At 38.6% G+C, this 16,372-nt stretch overlaps 1 long non-coding RNA gene across 1 annotated transcript in view; it reads right to left on the reverse strand.

Moving 5' to 3' along the window:
* Nucleotides 1-222: 222 nt before the first annotated feature.
* LOC103887638 overlaps nt 223-16,372 on the reverse strand; it is a 154,652-nt gene continuing 138,502 nt past the window's right edge. The window contains exons 5-6 of the long non-coding RNA XR_004176944.1: nt 15,697-15,850; nt 223-2,864 (exon numbers count right to left, since the gene is read on the reverse strand). This is a non-coding gene — a long non-coding RNA (uncharacterized LOC103887638). The remainder of the gene's footprint in view (nt 2,865-15,696; nt 15,851-16,372) is intronic.

The following is a 16,372-nucleotide window of genomic DNA, read 5'->3' on the forward strand; positions in this document are numbered from 1 at the left end:
GGCCTGTCTCGGCCTCCCAAAGTGCTGGGATTACAGGCTTGAGCCACCGCGCCCGGCCTTTTTCCCTTTTTTAAAAATTTTACCCTAGGCAGTTGTCAGCTTAATAGCCTTAAATTTGCATATTAAAGGAAACAACTCAGGTGAAAATAAGATAGCAAAAGTTGCATCATAAGGTAGAAAAAGAAAGTCTGGTGGGCTAGAGGGAAATTAAAACAAATTTAATTGCCAAATGAACATACAATTATAGAAGTCTTTTATAAAGGCCTTCAAATATATACACATACACACATACACACACACAAAGATGCTATAGTTTTCACTTCAGTACTTTAGCCACGAGATAAATGCAAATTTCCCAGCTTACAAAAAAAAAAAAAAAATACTACTAAGTCCAAACAGTGGTTTTATCTCAGTAGAAAAGTAACAGCAGATTTAAAGCAAGCAGAAGAGAAAATAAAGAAAAGGGAAACCTAGGAACTTTTAGTGTAGAGGTGCCATAAAACCTACAGATGATCGAAAGTGGGTCATTCCCCTTGTTTTCTCCTCATTGTTTATTTGTTTCCTGCTTTTTTTTTTTTTTTTTTTTTTTTTCTTAAAAGGAGGAACTGAGCTATGGCTTATGGTTTTCATGTGGTGGATTGATATGTGCTTCTTGTGGGCAAGGCTCCACAGTGTGTCACCACTGAGTCATTTACACCTTCTTAGCGTCTCCGTTTCTCTCTCCAAATGTCCATGACCTCTGAGAGGACTCAAAATGCCGAGTGATCAGACCTTATATGCATTTGCTGGATGATTCACTTTTTAAAATCAATTTTTGTTGGGAATTTCCCTACAGGATCACTGCATGTAGTGGGGGATCAACACCCCAGACCTTCCTACAAGGCCTCTGGTCACCCAGGGGTGCCTTTTGGCTGGGAGGAGCAAGTGCCCTTTCTCTTCAGCACTGAGAAAATTCAGTCTCTCATTAACCTATGAAAACAACAGTTGAGTTCCTCATGCAAATGTTTACAGACAAACCAAATTAAGATTAAATTTGGAAGAAAAAGCAATAGAGAAGACCCTTTAGAATGCATCTCTGAACTAGAATTAGAATCCTTAAACAACAACTTCCTAAAAGAGAAAAGAAAAAAAAAAACAGCCAAGACCACTTCCTCTTCTCATCCTAACTCTCATACACCATTATACATGCCAAGGACAAATTCCCTTACAGTGCAAAGTCATCTCTGGCACTCCAAAAGCCAAAGAGGTCAGGTCATGCAATATAGGAAAACAGAGCTTTAGACCTAAAAAGAATCTGCCCATGACTCTTGAAACTCCACAAAGAAAACAAAACACCCCAAAACGGGATGAGTGGTGACTTTGTCCTAAGTTCTTTAAAGGGGTTCAGGTTATTAGAAGCTTTCCCTAGATTTTTTGGTACTTCAGATGGCAAAGGGGGAAGGAGGTATAGGGTGGAAGAAAAGTAAACAAAAGAACAATTTTCTTTTTTAAAGAAAAGAAGCATACACAGAAACCAAACATATGGTTTTCTTGTTTTTTCTCTTTTTTTAATTTTGGAGCTATGAGGAATTTTAGCCAAATTAGAGAGGTCTTGTTACCCGTCATTTGCAATCCTCACTTGGATTTGTCCAAGTCAGGTAGAGTTGATGAAATCTGGTGGGAGAAAGACTGGAACAAACAACAACAAAGCCCAACAATATGATCACTGAGTGCTCCAATGATAAGCTGGTTGTTGAACTTTAGCCAAGACAAAACCACAATTCAGCTACTTACCCAGAGATGGATCTCAGGCTGAAGACTGCTTTCTAACATCCTAGACACAGGAAAAATACTTGAACTCATCTTCCCAGCTGGGAACAAACTCCAACTCCATAAAGGAGTTACCTGCTTTCCATTGCCTTGGAAACAGAAATCTTGCCTTCCTTGTTGGAAGCAAGAAAAAAAAAAAGTGTGCAGCAAAATAAACTTTAGATCTTGACCAACTTTTTGGAGATCAGGGATTCTCTGGAAGGGTAACTCCCAGACCTCAGCAAATTGTCCTATTGGTTTGAGCCATAAAGTTAGCTCATGCTGGTACCAAGCACCAATAGGAGATTTGTCAGAAGTCAGGGACATCTCCACTCAGAATCCCTCCGTGGTTACCAAATGTGAACCCCTAAAATTTGAGACAGGTCTCAGTTAGTTTAGAAAGTTTATTTTGCCAAAGTTGAGAATGCACGCCTGTGACACAGCCTCAGGAGGTCCTGACAACATGTGCTCAAAGTAGTCAGCGCGCAGATTGGTTTTATACATTTTAGGGAGACATGAGACATCAATCAACATATATAACATTGGTTCAGTCTGGAAAGGCGGGACAACTCAAAACAAAAGTGGGACAACTCAAAACAAAAGTGGGACAACTCAAAGTGGGGCGGGGTCTTCCAGGTCACGGGTTGGTGAGAGACAAATGATTGCATTCTTCTGAGTTTCTGATTAGCCTTTTCAAAGGAGGCAATCAGATATGTATTTATCTCAGTGAGCAGAAGGATGACTTTTAATAGAATGGGAGGCAGGTTTGCCCTAAGCAGTTTCCAGTTTGAATTTTCCCTCTAACTTAGTGATTTTGGGGACCCAAGATATGTTCCTTTAACACAGCAATGTCAATCATTTTCAGATTTCAAGAACCCTAAGAAACATCTACTTATCCTATAAAATCCTGTTGGTTCTTCCAATGACCAACTATATTTGTCTTCTCCTTGAGTGGTATGAAGGCAGCGGTGGTTTTAGAGAAGCTTGATCACTGCAGTGGTATAGCATATAATATGGGTACAACATGATCAGGCTGCAAGGCTCACAAACATCATATCATCCATGCTCAACTTCACCTGGAAGTGGACAGCCGAACCAAAAAGAAAACAAATACAATTCAGGTACTATCCCTCACAAGGGAGGAAGAAATAGTTTTATCTCCATTCATTTTCCCACCTGGAAAACAAGAGAGGTAGAGACCAGCCCGGGCAACATAATGATACTTTGTCTCTACTAAATTTTTTTTCAATTAACCGGGCATGGTAGTTCATGACTGTAGTCCCAGTTACTCAGGAGGTTGAGGTGGGAGAATCTCTTGAGCTTGGGAGATCAAAGCTGCAGTGAGCCGTGACTGCACCACTGCACTCCAGCCTGGGTGACAGAGAGAAACCTTTTCTTTAAAAAAAAAGTGATAGATGAATGTTTCTCCAGCATTTCCAGGTTTCTAGTTCTATAGAGGTTTATTTCTCTAGTTTCATTTTAATTTTCTTTTGGTTAGCCCTTCTAAATTCAGACTTAATCTCTTCTTTGATGTCACTATATTTTGTAAGCATGACAATGAAGCAAAATTTCTTCATTGTGCTTGCTTTAATGGTAGGCAAGGAAGCAGTTAATGCACAACTGAGAGAAACCTGAATTCCAAATGCACCTGGTCTAGCATGACATTTCTGTGCCTTTTCCTAGATTCCACAGTCAGTAGAGACAATAGACTTGGTATATGGGCACAGAACTTCTCTGCAGGGCAGGGAATAATCTACCAGTCTATTCTAGACATTAATTTACCTTGCCTGGGTATCAGTGTGCCTTTAAGTGAACATCGAACTGTATAACTTCCAGGGAACCTTTGAGTTTCAACAGTCTATGATTCTAAGTTGACTTCACCATTTCTGGACTATTTTAGTTCCATGGGATATGGTAACACTTCTAAGCACTTGCCTATGAGTCTAAAGCCTGAGTCCTTCAGAGCCAGAGAAAGAAGAGGTTTCACTCTTTGGGTAATGCTTTTGAAAACTTTTAGCCAAAGATTTAAATCAGGCTTGTCAAACTGGCTCTGGGGTCAGAAAAATCTAGTCTACTCTCATGGATGTAAACTGAAATCATGAGGGTATTTTCAACAAGCCTATCTCTCCAAAATTATCAAGTTACACATTCTAATTAGGATAAGATGGTTTTGTTTTGTTTTTGTATTTATTTCCAGAATCAGCTGCCTTATATCTGAATGGCTTAAGAATAAATACAAATTAAAAATAAGAAGCTTAATTCTCCCAGCTGAAAATAAGGAAATAGAGTTCTTCCACTTCCCTTTTTTAAATTTTCTTCAGAAAACATGTAGTTGCAAGTTCCTTTGTCAGCTTTATGACTGGAAAGCCACCCCTTTTAAATCAAGGGAAATAGAACTCCTAACTCCCAGTTTCTGTGACAGGGTAGGGGCCTAACTTCAGTGGTCCCTTGCTCCAAGTATTAAAACTACCTCTGGCAATAAAGATAAAGGAATTTGTTTTTCCTCTAAAGAAAGCCAATTAGCTAACACAGATGGTCACCCCAATTACCAGGTGAATTTAAGATGAACTATGCATGACAAATGGTGCTCTCAAGCTCTTTTACTTGAGAACAAATTATTGTTTATTGTGAAAGCACGTCTGTGTCTGTAATGGGTTGTATCTGTTTGGCTGGCTCTCTCTCTCTCTCTTTTTTTTTTTTTTTGAGATGGAGCCTCACTTTGTCACCAGGTTGGAATGCAGTGGCGCGATCTCGGCTCACTCCAACCTGTCTCCTGGGTTCAAGCAATTCTCCTGCCTCAGCCTCCCGAGTAGCTGGGACTACAGGCGCCCGCCACCTCGCCCAGCTAAGTTTTTGTATTTTTAGTAGAGACGGGGTTTCACCATGTTGGCCAGGAAAGTTTCATTCTTTTGACCTCGTGATCGACCCACCTTGGCCTCCCAAAGTGCTGGGATTACAGGCGTGAGCCACCACGTCCAGCCCTGTTTGGCTCTTTTTAAGCGTGAGCTTTCATTCAGTCTTTGCCATCTGTGGATAAATTGCCCATGATGCCAGATTACATTCTGGTTTTTTACTTATTAATAATAAAACCATTTACTTTTTCTATTATTTTGTGGAGAGGTAGTGTGGGTTGGAAGAAGATTTACTTTTAATTATATTTCCACAACAATGGGTATTCTAAATTGGTAGTTTTCAAACCTTTCTAGAAGTGCCTATCAGACTGCTGTAGGAGAGAAGGGCAGAAGAGGATTGCAACATGAGTGACCTCTGAATGTTGCATCCACCAGAAAGTATTCTTTTTGCTGTTTTATATATTGGTATTCTAGGAAATTTTTGCCTAAGATCAGGGTTCCTCTGATAAACAATAATGTTTCAAAACCAGTGACCTGTTTATACCATATGTTTTTATTCTCTATTTCCCTTCAATAATGTAAACTTTTTGAGAACAGTTATTTTGTTTCTATATTCACTGTTAACTTCCCCAAAACTTAGAAGAGTCCCTGGGACATAGTAGATGCATATTTAACTTGCGTTAAATTAATGAATGATGAAGAGTAGGCAGAACAAAATGACTGAATAGAAGCCCACAGCAATCATCCACCCAACAGGAACACCAAGTTGAATAACTATGAAAAAAATTCAACTTCATAAGAACCTATGATCAGGTGAGTGATCACAGTACCTGGTTTTAACATCATTTTAAGGAAAGGGTAGAAAAGACAAGCTTGAAGCAGCAGTGGCCACTTGGCATGGAGAGCAAATCTGTGCATTTGGGGGAAGGACAGTGCACTGATTGTGAGACTTCGCACTGGAACTCAGTGCTGCTCTGTCACAGTGGAAAGAAATATGGGGCAGAAGTCGGTCAGCATTCACAAAGCATCTAGATGAGTCCTAGCCAGAGGGGAATTACCCGCTCCAGTGGTTGGAACTTGAGTTTCAGCAAGCTCGCCACTGTGAAGTAAAGTGCTTGGGGGTACTACATAAACTTGAAAAGCAATCTATGCCACAAGGACTGCAATCCCTAGGCAAGCATCAGTGCTGTTCTAAGATTGAAGCCAGCATACCTGGACTTGGAATGAGAGTGGCCTAGTGAGACACCAGCCAGGGAAGCCAAGGGATGACTTGCACCACCCCTCCACCACCCACAGATAGTGAAGCTCACAGCTTCAGGAAAGACTCCTTCCTTCTCCTGTTCTCCTTCAAGAGAGGAGAAGGGAGAATAAAGAGCCTTTTGCCTTACAACTTAGATATCAGCTTAGCCACAGTATAATAGGGCATCTAGTAGAGTTCTGCAGCCCCCATTCCAGGCTCTATTTCCAAGACAACATTCCTAGACACACTCTGGTCTAGAAGAAAACCTGCTGTCTTGAAAAGAAGAAGCTAGTCGTGGAAGTACTCATCACCTACTGACTAAACAGTCCTTGGGCCCTGAATCATCAGAAGCTGTAGCCAGGCAGTATTTGCCACAGGCCTTGGGTGAACTTTAAGACATGCTGTCTTCAGGTGTGACCCAGCACATTCCCAGCTGTGGTGGCTGTGGGGAGAGACTCATTCTGCTTGAGGAAAAAGGAGAAAGAAGAGTAAGAGGGACTTCGTCTTGAAGTTTAGGTACGAGCTTGGCCTCAGCAGAGTAGAGCACCAAGAGGGCTCCTGAAGCCCCTAATTCCAGGCCTTGGTTCCTGGATGGCATTTCTAGATCTGCCCTGGACCAGAAGGAAGCCCACTGCCCTGAAGGGATAGTCCCAGGCCTGAAGCATTTACCACAACCTGATGGAAGAGCTCTTGGGCCATGAGTAACATCAGCAGTAGCCAGACAGGACTTGCTGTGGGCCTGGAGTGATGGTTACCACGGAGAGAAAATCCTCTGCTTGAGGAAAGGAGGGGGAAGAATGATAAAGACTTTCTCTCGTGGCTAGGATGTCAGCTCAGCCACAGTAAAATTGAGTGCAAGGTAGATTTCCTAAGGTTCTCAACTCCAGGCCCAGCCTCCCAGAAGGCATCTCTGGACCAACCTGTGGCTGAACTCACCACCCTGAAGGGAAGGACATAAGCTTGGCTGGATATGCCACCTGCTTATTATAGAGAACATGGGCCTTGAATGAATATAGCTAGTAGTCATCAGTGGTCACTGTGAGCCTTGGGCAAGACCAAATTCTGGCTGCAGATCTGACCCAGCATGGTCCCAGTGGAGTTGAACACAAGAGTGTTTGTGTCATCCTTCTTCCAACTTCAGGCAGCTCAGTACAGAGAGAAAGATTCCATTTGCTTGGAAAAAAGTAAAGGAAGATAACAAGAGTCTCTTCCCGGTGAGGTAGGGAATTCTCCTGGATCTTACCCAAGACCACCAAGATGTATCTCTATGAGTCTGCCACAGCCACAGAATTACTGGGCTTAGGATGCCCCCTAATATAAAGATGGCTATAGTGACAAAAGACTTAGATCACAACACCCAAGTTTCTTTGAATATATGGAAAGCCTTCCCAAGAAGGACAAGTACAAACAAGCACAGACTGCAAAGACTACAATAAATATGTAGCTCTTTAATGCCCAGGCACTAACGAACATTCATAAGCTCAAGACCATCCAGGAAAACATGACCTCATCAAACAAACTAAATGAGGCATTAGTGACCAATCCGGAGAGACAGAGATATATGACCTTTCAGATAGAGAATTCAAAGGAGCTGTTTTGAGAAAACTCAGTGAAATTCAAGATAACACAGAAAAGAAATTCAAACTTCTATCGACATATTTAACAAAGATATTGAATTATTTTTAATCAAGCAGACATTCTAGAGCTGAAAAATTCAACTGACATACTGAAGAATGCTACAGATTCTCTTTACAGTAGAGTTGATCAGGCAGAAGAAAGAATTAATGAGCTTGAAGACAGGCTATTTGAAAATACAGTCAGAGGAGACAAAAGAATAAGAAAGAATAAAGCACATCCACGAGATGTAGAAATAGCCCCAAAATGGCAAATCTAAGAGTTATTGGCTTTAAAGATGAGGTAGAGAGAGAGAGAGAGGTTGGGATAGAAAGTTTATTTAAATGGATAAGAACAGAGAATTTTCCAAACCTAGAGAAAGATATCAATATTCAAATACAAGAAGGTAATAAAATGCCAAACAGATTTAACCCAAATAAGACTATCTCAAGACATTTAATAATCAAGCTCCCAAAGGTCAAGAATAAAGAAAAGGTCTTAAAAACAGCAAGAGAAAATAAACAAATAACATACAATGGAGCTCCAATACATCTGGAAGCAAAATTTTTAGTGGAAACCTTACAGGCCAGGTGATAGTAGCATGACATATTTAAAGTGCTGGAGGAAAAAAAAAACAACAACTTTCATCCTAGAAAAGTATGTAAGTGAAAATATCCTTCAAACATGAAGGAGAAATAAAGACTTTCCCAGGCAAACAAAAGCTGAGGCATTTCATCAACACCAGATCTGTCCTATAAGAAATGCTAGAGGGAGTTCTTCCATCTGAAATAAAAAGACATTAATGAGCAATAGAAAATCATCTACAGGTACAAAATTCACGAAGTACACAGAGAGCACAGAATATTTTAACAGTGTTGCTGGGGTGTGTATAGTACTTATATCATGAGTAGAAAGAGTAAAAGATGGACCTATCAAAAATAATCACTACAACATTTTTACCAGACATAGTGTAAAGATATAAATAGAAACAACAAAGAATTGAAAAGTGGGGGGAAGAAGGTAGGGTTTTCATTGGTTTTCTCTTTGCTTGTTTGTTAGTTTGTGTATTCAGTGTTCTGTTGTCATCAGATTAAAATAATGGACTATATCATATTATTCATAAGCCTCATAGTAACCTCAAATCAAAAATCATACAAGAGTTACACAAAAAAATAAAAAGGAAGAAATTAAAACATACCACCAAAGAAAATCACCTTCACTAAACGGAAGACAGGAAAGAAGGAAACAAGGAAGAGAAGACCACAAAAAAACTAAAAAAAAAAAAAAAAAGTCAGAAGTAGGTCCTCACTTATCATAACGTTGGATATAAATGGACTAACTCTCCAGTAAAAACTCATAGTGTGGCTGAATGGAAAATAAAAGACCCAACAATCTATTGCCTGTAAGAAACACCCTTCACCTATAAAGACACACATAGACTGAAGATAAAGAAGTGGAAAAAGATATTCCATGCTAATGGAAACACAAAAAAGAGCAGGAGTAGCTATACTTACATTAGACAAAATAGATTTCAAGACAAAAACTATAAAAAGAGACAAAAAGTCAGAATATAATGATAACTGGGCCAATTCAACAAAAGGATGTGATAATTGTAAACATATATAAATTATAAAAATTATAAACTCTAATAATATTTGCTTTATATATCTGAGTGCACCCAACACTGGAACACCCAGATATATAAAGCAAATATTATTAGAATTAAAGAGAGAGATAATCTCTAATAGAATAACAGCTAGAGACTTCAACACCCCACTTTCAGCTTTAGACCAGTCATGCAGACAGAAAATCAACAAAGAAACATTGGGCTTACTCTGCACTATTGACCAAATGGACCTAATAGATATTTACAGAACATTTCATCCAATGGCTTCACAATACACATTCTTCTCCTCAGCACATGGACCTTTGTCAAGGAGAGACCATATTTTAAGCCACAAAACATGACAAAAAATTGAAATAGTATCAAGTATCTTCTCTGGCCACAGTGGAATCAAATTAGAAATCAATAGCAAGAGGAATTTTGAAAAGCATACAAACACATGAACATTAAATAATATGCTCCTGAATGACCAGTTGTTCAATGAAAAAAATCAGAAGGAAATTTTAAAATTCCTAGAAATTAAGAAATATGGAAACATGACTATACCAAAACCTATGGGATACAGTGAAGGCCATATTAAGATTAAAGTTTATAACAATAAGCACGTGCACCAAAAAGATAAGAAAACTTTAAAATAAACAAGTTACCTATACATTCTAAAGAACTAAAAAAGCAAGTGCAAATCAAACCCAAAATTAAGAAGTAAAGAAATACCGAAAATCAGAGCTGAAATAAATGAAATTTAAACAAAAACAATAAAAAGATAAACAAAACAAAAAAAGCGTTATTTTTGAAGAGATAAACACACTTGACAAAACTTTAGCCAAACTAAGAAAAAAAGAAAGAAGATCCAGATAAATAAAATCAAAGATGAAAAAATAGACATTACAACTGATACCACAGAAATTCAAAAGATCATTAGATACTACTATGAGCAACTATAGGCCAATACATTGGAAACGTAGAAGAAATGAATAAATTCCCAGACACATACAACCTACCAATATTGAACCATGAAGAAATCCAAAATCTAAACAGACTGATAACAATAATGTTGAAACCATAATAAAAGCCCTCCCATCAAGGCGGAGGTTGCAGTGAGACGAGATCGTGCCACTGCACTCCAGCTTGGCAACAGAGCGAAGACTCCATCTCAAAAAAAACAAAAAAGTCTCCCAACAAAAAAGCTCGGGATCTGATGGCATCACTACTGTATTCTACCAAATATTTAAAGAAGTAATACCAATCCTAGTGAAACCATTTCAAAATATAGAAAAGAAAGAAATACTTCAAAACTCATTCTGAGACCAGCATTATCCTGATACCAAAACCAGTCAAAGACACATCAAAAAAAGAAAGCTACCAGCCAATAACCCTGATGAATATTGATGCAAAAATCCCCAATGAAATACTAGCAACCTGAACTAAACAACACATTAAAAAGGTCATTCATTATGACTAAATGGGATTTATACCAAGGATGCAAGAATGGTTCAACATACACAAATCAATCAATGCGATGCATCATATCAGCAGAATGAAGGACAAAAACCATGTGATAATTTCAATTAACGCTGAAAAATGGGCCAGGCACAGTGGCTCATGCCTATAATCCCAGCACTTTGGGAGGCCAAGGTGGGCAGATCACTTGAACTCAGGAGTTTGAGACCAACCTGGCCGACATGGTGAAACCCCATCTCTACTAAAAATACAAAAAAAAAAAAAAAAGAATTAGCTGGGTATGGTGGAGGGTGCTGGAGGGTGCCTGTAATCCCAGCTACTCTGGAAGTTGAGGCAGGAGAATCACTTGAACCTGGGTGGTGGAGGTTGCAGTGAGCTGAGATCATTCTACTGCACTCCAGCCTGGGGGACAGAGTGAGACTCTGTCTCAAAAACAAAAAAAAAAATCCTGAAAAAGCATTTGATAAAATTTAACATCCCTTCATGATAAAAACCCTCAAAAACCTGGGAATTCATTGGGTATGGTGGCTTACACCTGTAATCCCAGCACTTTGAAGGGCTGAAGTGGGCAGATCACCTGAGATCAGGAGTTCAAGATCAGCTTGGCCACATGGTGAAACCCTCATTTCTACTAAAAATACAAAAATTAGACAGGCATGGTGGTGCACACCTGTAATCCCAACAATTTGGGAGGTTGAGACAGGAGAATCACTTCCACCCAGAAGGCAGAGGTTGCAGTGAGCCGAGCTCTCACCAGCTGCACTCCAGCCTGAGTGACAAGAGTGAAACTCTGTCTAAAAAAAAAAGAACAAGAAAAGGAAACCTGGGTATAGAAGGAACTTACCTCAGCATAATAAAAAAGACCCACAGCTTGTATTATACTGAAAGGGGGAAAAGCTGAAAGCCTTTCCTTTAAGATCTGGAACAAGACAAGGATATTTACTTTTACCACTGTTATTCAATACAGTACTAGAAGTCCTAGTTAGAACAATCAGACAAGAGAAAGAAATAAAGAGCATCCAAACTAGAGAGGAAGAAGTCAAATTATATTTGTTTGCAAATGATATAATCTTATATTTGGAAAAGCCTAAAGACCATCAAAAAACTATTAGAACTGATAAACAAATTCAGTAAAGTTGCAGGATGAAAAATCAACATTAAAAATCTGTAACATTTCTATATGCCAACAGTGAAAAAATCTGAGAAAAAAAAAAAAGAAAGAAAGAAAGTCTATTTACAATAGCTACAAATGAAATAAAACATTTAGGAATTAACCAAAGAAGTGAACAATCTTTACAATGAAAACTATAAAACACTGATGCAACAAATTAAAGGGAACACAAAAAAGTTGAGTTACTCTATGTTCACGGATGGAAGAATCAATATTGTTAAAATGCCCATACTACCCAAAGGGATCTACAGATTCAGTGCAATCCCTATCAATATGACAATGGCATTCCTCCTAGAAACAGAAAAAATAACCCTAAAATATATACAGAGCCACAAAATACCTAGAATGACCAAAGCCATCCTGAGCAAAAAGAACAAAACTGGAGGGATCACATTACTTAACTTCAAATTATACTACAAAGCTAGAGTAAACAAAACAGCATACTACTGGCATAAAAACAGACAGACCAATGGAACAGGATACAGAACACAAAAACAAATCCACACATCTACAGTGAGCTCATTTTTGACAAAGTTGCCAAGAATATGTATTGTGGAAAGGACAGTCTCTGCAGTTAATGATGCTGGGAAAACTGGGTATCCATATGCAAAAGAATGAAACTTGACCCCATCTCTCACCATATGCAAAAATCAAATCAAAATGGATTAAAGACTTAAATATAGGACCTCAAACTACAAAACTGCTAAAAAAAAAATTGAGGAGAGTCTCTAGAACATTGGTCTTGGCAAAGATTTCTTGAGTAATACCCCACAAAGCAAAATGGACAAACAGGATCACATCAAGTTAAGAAGTTTCTTCACAGTAAAAGAAACAATCAACGAAGTGAAGTGACAATCACTTGTCACAATACACAAAATGAGAGAATATATTTGCAAAGCATCCATCTGAAAAAGGATTAATGACCAGAATATATAAAGAGTTCAAACAACTCTGTAGGAAAAACTCTATAGGAAAAATAATCTTATTTAAAAATGGACTAAAGATCTGAATAGACATTGTTAAAGAAGACATGTAAATGGCAAACAGGTATATGAAAAGGTAATCAACATCATTGATCATCAGAAAAATGCAAATCAAAACTACATTGAGATATCACCTCACTCCAGTTAAAATGGCGTTTACCCAAAAGTCAAGCAATAACAAATGCTGGTGAGGATTTGGAGAAAAGGGAACCTTATACACCACTGATGGGAATTTAAATTAGTACAACCACTGTGGAGAACAGTTTGGAGTTTCCTCAAAAAACTAAAGATAAAGCTATCATATGATCCAGCAATCTCACTGTTTAGGAATACCCCAAAGAAAAGAAACCAGTATATCAAAGAGATATCTGTACTCCCATGTTTATTGCAGCATTATTCACAATTGCAAAGATTTTGGAAGCAACCTAAGTATCCACCAACAGATGAATGGATAAGGAAAATATAGTACTTCACTATCCAGCGTAAAAAAATAAGGTCCTGTCATTTACAACAACATGGATGGAACCAGAGGTCATTATGTTAAGTGAAATAAGCCAGGCATAGAATGACAAAATTCACATGTTCTCACTTATTTGTAGGAGTCAGAAATTAATTAAAATAATTGAACTCATAAAGAGTAGAAGGATGGTTACCAGAGACTAGGAAGAGTAGTGAGGGGGTAGGTGGAGTGGGGATGGTTAGTGGGTACAATAATGTAGTTAGATGCAACGAATAAGATCTAGTATTTGCTAGCTAGCACAATAGGGCAACAGGGTGACTATAGTAAAAAAAATTTATTTTCATATTTTTAAATAACTAAAAGAATATAACTGGATTCTTTGTAACACAAAGAAAGGATAAAGGCTTGAGGTATGGATATCCCATTTACCCTGATGTGATTATGCCTGTATCAAAATATCTCATCTACCTCATAAATATATACACCTTCTATGTACCCACAAAAATTAAAAATTAAAAATGAGAAAAAAGAGAGGGTGATTCTCTCAAATAAGAGAAATAGATTACATAGAAAAAAAGAGAAATGGCCTAAGTAATAGGGTTGATGGGTTTAGCAATAATTGGAACATTCTTGCAAAGAAATAAAGAGAGAAAGAGGAAACAAAGAAAGAAGAAAAGAAAGAAGGAAGCCGAAGAAGGAGGAGGGAGGATGTGGAGTGTGGTTAAGTTGTTAATGCCGTTGTTGTTTTGCTGAAGTTTAGTTGTTGTTGTTGTTGTTGTTGTTGTTGTCGAATACGTAATGATGGTACGAATGAAATGAAATGAAATGAAATGGCGAATGAAAATGGTGTGAAATGAAATGGAAATGAAATGTAATGAATGAATGGTCGAATAATGGAAATGGTACGTGATTGTTTGTTGAGAGAAGATGATGGAATAAGCGGAAATACGATGTGGATGATGGAGAAGAGCCGAAATAAATGAAATACGATGATGATGATGAGTCGATGAAAATGAGGTGTAATACCGAAGCCGAATGATGAAAAGAATGATGGAGGAAGATGGGAAATGTAATGGCGCCGAAATGAAATGGAAATGGTACTATTGTTTGTTGCTGTTGTCGTTGTTGTTTGTTTGGTTGTTGTCATTGTCGGTTGTCGGTTGTTGTCGGTTGCTCGCTTGTTGTTTGCTGTTCGTTGTCGTTCCATATATACATATATTATGATATATGTCAGTTGCTGCGCCGAAACAGTCATGCTGGCGATATTACACCTCATTACACAACCGAAACCAAACTGAAAAACTAACGAACGAACCCGCCAGATCAAGAACCCGAACGCTTTTTGTGACCATGAACACAAGACCCTCTGACTCAATGTCCTTTTCCAAGGCACAGGCACTCAAGTGGACCCAAGGAAATGGCGTGTTCATATCGTGACCTTTTGTTCATATCTCCAGCTTTAATATATTCAAATTAAGAAAAAAAATAATAAATGAACATTAGTAATGTATGGTATGTGTCAGAGGAGAAGTAGAGAATGGACACATGAGTTCATAGGAGAATTGTCTTGGACATACGTAAGTTTCACCCATGTCTGTGGCTTCCTGGAGCTCTCTGTGGCCCCCAAAATGTGTAAAACAGGGATGCAGGGTGCAGTAATACCAATTCAGGCATGCACAAATAAGGACTACTGTGTAGTGGTTAAAAGCACAGCCTTCTAGATAAGACAGTCTTTATCTAAACCCTGTGTATAATTAACTAGCTGCATCTCCCTGTATAAGAATCTTCATCTCTGGGCCGGGCATGGTGGCTCACACCTGTAATCCCAGCACTTTGGGAGGCTGAGGTGGGTAGATCATGAGGTCAGAAGTTTGAGACCAGCCTAGCCAGCATGGTGAAGCTCCATCTCTACTAAAAATACAAAAAATTAGCCAGGCATGGTGGCACATGCCTATAGTAGTCCCAGTTACTCAGGAGGCTGAGGCAAGAGAACTGCTTGAACCTGGCTGGTGGAGGTTACAGTAAGCCGAGATTGTACCATTGTACTCCAGCCTAGTTGACAAAGTGAGACTCCATCTCAAAAAAAAAAAAGAAAAAAAAAAATCTTAATCTTACTGTGACCTAACAATTTTATCTATAAAGTAGGGATATTTTATTGCTTATATTATTTAACTCTAATACCATCCTTACACCTGAGCAAGAGGGATCCTGACCTTGAGTTCCATGTTTTAAATGACCCTACAGGTCGCAAACACAAAATATATCCATTTTTAATAGAAGACATAGACAACTCTCTTACAGGGATATCCTGTGCTAAGCCTGGGCAGGACATGATCCATAATCCTAGACATCTTAGGTTACATGATTAAAACTGGTCATGCCCCTTAGGTTACATGATTAAAACTGGTCATGCCCCAAGAAAACTGCCTCATACTCTATGCTTTTGAAACAAAAAAGATCAAAACACTTATCCAAAGTGCCTAAAACAGTGCTTGACACTTACTAGCTATTATTTTCAATGTCCTTGAATCCAGAAGTTCTCTCTCCACTATATTCAGTCTTCATCTCTGAGAGACCTATTGGAAAATTCAGTTTCCAAATATGCACATCTAAGAACCAGGTCTTGAACTCCAGTGACATTTTCCAAGGCACAGGTACTGCAGTGAACCCAAAGAAATGGCTTGTTCACATCCATGACCTTTTTGTTCATCTCCTCAACTTCAATATATCAAAATTCAGAAAAACAGAGACATAAGACCCAATTGGTCTAACAAATCAGCTATTTTTATTATATTTAATGAAATACTCCTTAAGTCATTATGACTGAGACACTGAAAAGGTCTTTTGGTAAGATGACACAGGTCAATTTTTTGGTCAAGATCCCAGCACAATGTTCTGACTTCTTTCAAAGCCCCTGTCTCAGTCAATATCAATTTGTCCTCTTTCCAGGAAAATCCCATTGTCATAGAGACAGGAGACAGCCGAGAGTCCCTGGTGAAACCCTGCCTCCAAGCCTAAAACAGCCTGAACGCTGAAAAACTGGACAGCTGGTCCTGAATGAAGCACCCCTTTCCTGACTCATTCTCTCTAAATAATGCCCACCTGCACACTGGGAGGATGGGGTGGAGCCTCGCGAAGTTTGCCTTGTTTGCAGCAGGGAGGAGCCTGGCCTCTTTAGT

The sequence above is a fragment of the Papio anubis genome, chromosome 11 (genome assembly GCF_008728515.1).
Source record: "Papio anubis isolate 15944 chromosome 11, Panubis1.0, whole genome shotgun sequence".
In the NCBI taxonomy this organism is placed as follows: Eukaryota; Metazoa; Chordata; class Mammalia; order Primates; family Cercopithecidae; genus Papio; species Papio anubis.